Source organism: Nanorana parkeri, unplaced genomic scaffold (genome assembly GCF_000935625.1).
Source record: "Nanorana parkeri isolate BGI_ZX_2015 unplaced genomic scaffold, ASM93562v1 scaffold662, whole genome shotgun sequence".
NCBI lineage: Eukaryota > Metazoa > Chordata > Amphibia > Anura > Dicroglossidae > Nanorana > Nanorana parkeri.
In genome coordinates, this window is record NW_017306930.1 from 483,273 (window position 1) to 487,545 (window position 4,273).

The window sequence follows — 4,273 nt, forward strand, 5'->3', positions numbered from 1 at the left end:
TCATGTTAATTTTCTATTTGCAGTACTATAATAAACCTAAAGAGTGATAACAGGCATTTTAATTTTGTGAATACAGACACTTACCACCATAGCCATACCAGTGCTATAAACACCGGGATGTCTAATTACACAGTCTGAGGATTTCATCATGCATTTGGTCTTTCCTGTAAGAGATGAACAAAATCACTGTCTTTATTACAAAAAGCCACTAATAGAAAATTGAAGGCGGCTTTCTAATCTGCTAATGGATATGAAAAAAAAAAAAAATCAAATTGAGGCAGAACATTAAATCTAACATTGCACAGGTGAACTGGGATTCATCAAACCACATTATACGGAATCTAAGTAATGAGTAATCATGGTTGCGCAATGCCACATATATGTCAAAAACGGAGACGGATTTCTTCATAAAAGAGACGTATAATGACGGCATAAAACACCCAAGTGGTCCATCAAGTCTGCTCAAGTTTGTTTTTGCCTTAGTATACATCTAGGTTTGTCCCAAACATGTTTAAATACACTTATTGTTGACTGACTCACTAGCTTTGCTGGAATTCTGCTCCAAACATCATCTACTCTCTTAGTAAAACAATACTTTTTAAGATTAGTTTTTAGGTCCTGTACCCAAGTTGTTGATCTTAGCTTCATAGTTAAAAAACTGCCCTCCTGGAACCGCATTCACACCCTTAATTTGCCTTTTCTCAAAACTGTACATGTTAACCACTTGAAGACCAGGGTGATAAATGCCCTGTCTGGCCAGGCCATTTTTCAGCGCTGCGGTACTTTGACATTTATTCTGTTATGCAACGCTGTACTGAAATGAATTTTATACCATTTTTTGGGACAGGTAGAGCTTTCTTTTGGTGGTGTTTAATCATGATTTTAGTTTTTCACTATATAATGAAAAAAGTCTTTACTCATCTTGCAATAACCACCAATATTGTACTCTACCAGATATTTTTTTTCCCTGAAGTGAATTCTTCGTCACTCAGAAATGCTAAACTGTAGTTTACACTACTTTGACCAATTTTACAGCAATGCCAAATCATGTTCCATGTGACAAAAACCTCCAGGAATATGAAACCTATTGAACACCTTTGTGACATCAGCAAAAAAAAAAAAAAAAAAAAATACCTCAAAAAAAAAACCTTCAGTTACCATGTTTACTAAGGGCAGATTACTAGCTCTCCTATTACTTCCTGGATTTTTGGCACATGTGGCTAGACACCATGGACATCATCTCACGGGAGGAAAATGCATTTCCCCGAGATCTCATGAGATTACAGATTTCCCAGCAATGCTCTGCTGATGACAAAACAATCCCAGTGTGCATTGTTTTGGCAAACTGAAGTCGTTTTGCACCTTTAAAAGCAGGAAGTGAATGCTCTGCAAGTGTATGTATTTCACAATGACAGCATTCTACATCTGACATGTCTATGGTATTATTAATCATCATACATAGAGGGATGCATTGGTAGAATTTGGTTTTGGAGTGTAGAGGTCTGCTTTAAGTGAGCTTTACTGTCAGGTTCAACAGACACTTGTGGGAATTTGCAGAGAGACTAAAAGAAAACTGTACGTGCAGATGTACTTATAATTAGGGCCTGCAGCACAGATTGTTTTCACAGGAGGCCATAGTTCTACTTTAATTTGAATTTGATAAGTGCATTAGGTCTAACAAACCTTCCTTACTGCATCAGAGCATAATTGCACCCTCTTGTCACTTGTCTCTGTGCAACATCCCTCCACGAGTGCTGCGGAGGGCTGTGCAGGGAAACCGTGAACACAACGATTTGGATTCAGGCCAGTAGGAAAATAAATGAAGCAAACCATGAAGATTTTTCAAGTAGAGATTACGTGCATATGACAAATACCAGGATATAAATTAAAGTTATTCAGTGGGCATGCTGTATAACCCTGAGTGAGTCAAAGTACAAAATGCCCCTGTAATAAACATCCATGTAACTAATTTACTAAAGACTGAACAATTTTATAAAGTATTTGACACTTGACAAACCCAATATGATACGGACTTCCCGATCAAAGCTTTCTTTTGCCAAGACAAAATAGACAATAGACACCTCATAGGCCAGCGAGATATCAAATGCACGTCGTTTCCTGTAAATGATCTCTTTATAAGAATGTGTGGCTTGTGCAGTCACTGCACCTCAGTAAATCCCAATATCCTATTTGTATTAAAATATACATTTGCTGTGCTTGATGCGGTCCAGTCACAGTGACCATTTAATAATAAGAAAAAAAAAACAACTAAAAATCACTTGGGAATGTTTATTGATAATGATATGCGTCTAAAATCCTGCATTATAAATAACAGAAAGGTAAATGTGTACGAATGAAAAGTTGAAATACAATATACACAGTTCTTCCTACTAAACAGTGTATGTATTTTAAACTGTCTAAAATGTACTTTTGTACTTATGGCACCATCTTGTGGTCCCCTAGTGAAAGCACACTTGTGTATGTTTGGCTAAATGAATGCATTTGTCAAAGCAAAATATAACAGCATATAATGACACATACAATGTTAGTGTTGACATTCACTTTAAAAGAAATATATACATTACATGCATATTCTCGAAGGGGGATTTATCAAAATCTGGAACAGCTGTGCACAGCAACCAATTAGCCTCCGTTTCATTTTCTGAATCTTAATTGAACAAACTGAAGAGAGAAGCCGAGGTTGCCCTGGGCAACTGCTCCAGATTTTGTCTGCTCCAGTTTTGATAAATTCCCCCCCTTTATGTTTTGTCTAGTTAAAAACTAGTATGTTAAAATACCTGTTGATCTGCCAGGGATCCAGTGAGCTCCTAACTTCCTGTGCCTTTGCGGCACAAAATGCTCACTTGATTTCTGTCAGGATCATCAGATATTTTTCTGTACCTGCAGTGGTTTTAAAGAAGCAAAACATGGGGAAATGTGCATATAATTCAAGAGATGTACCAAGTAGTTTTGTTTTTATTTTTTGGACATACACTTTCAGAATAAAGAAGACCTCCAATATAGAGCAGAGTTCCTTCAAATGCAAAAGTGAGTTTTGTCCACAATTTGTCCAATGTAGACTGCCCAGTGTGAATGAGGCCTAACTCTGCCAAATTGGGATTAGTGTCGCTTACAGATGTGGCCCGTCACCCGGTTATTAACTTGAATGGGTAAAAGAAAGCCAAGTATAAACAGTGTGGGATGGCAGTTAAGTGAACCTGTTGCTTTGCCTTTTCCTTCCCTGCTTCTGGGAATGCAGGAGCATGCGCTCGCCGACTGTGACAATGCTGGAGACAAGTGGCTGTCAAGTGAAATATTTTTAAAAAATGCTCACAAGCAGGCTGAATATGACAGAAGGGAATGTGTGAAGTCTCTGCTGGAACACTTCCTCTATCTGCCGGTCAGCAATTTTATTCTGTGCACTGAGCTACACATGCACAGTTTTAGCAAGATTCTTGCCCAGACAAGGTAACTCCCATGGGCATGCGCAGGAGTCATCTGGCCCTGGCCAATCAATCGAAGACTCTGATCCCAGAAGCGCACTGGGACGAAAATGCCAGTGAGGGAGGACAGCGCATACATCGTTGCTTTGTACTAGGGATGTTCAGATACCAAGTACCGTACTCGGTACAAGTACAGATACTTTTCCAGCTCCAAGACTAGACAAGAGAAAAATTCTAAAGTTCGAAGGGAGTTGTCATTTTTAAAAGGAACATACGCAGCTCCTGGGATTTGTGCATTACCGTTTTAATGCATTATTTAAAATATATATCAGTGATGCACCGATGCCATTTTTACAAGTACTGATACGTGTCCAAGTACTCACACATTTTTGTTTATGGTCATGTGACAGTTTTTTTAAAAACAATACAGACTAATGATTTCAGGACAGTGGTGGAGAGCCGGAGCCAGGTCCCAGCTGCAAGTTGGTAGTTCTCGTATCGGCACTGGCATCTCGACATCCCTACTTTGTACACTAGCACATTATGGCTAAAAAGCTCCACAGGGGTCTTATTTTTTTTGTTTATATATATATATACACATACATATACACACACATATACACACACATACACACACGCCTATGAAAATGTAGGCACCGTCAGTGCAATAATACATTCACTCCCCAGACAATGCACAAAACGCACTCATTTTACGATCACTGGCCTTTCTCTGTCACTGTCCTGCAAATGTTTTTTTATGCATCATGATCATTTTGGTAAAGAGAACAAATAGCAATAAAAATACAAAATTCAAAATTATATGAATCTTG

At 38.3% G+C, this 4,273-nt stretch overlaps 1 protein-coding gene across 1 annotated transcript in view; it reads right to left on the reverse strand.

The window, feature by feature from the left end:
- Window positions 1-4,273, reverse strand: part of ZNF330 (zinc finger protein 330) — a 27,127-nt gene that overhangs the window by 12,861 nt on the left and 9,993 nt on the right. The window lies entirely within an intron of this gene.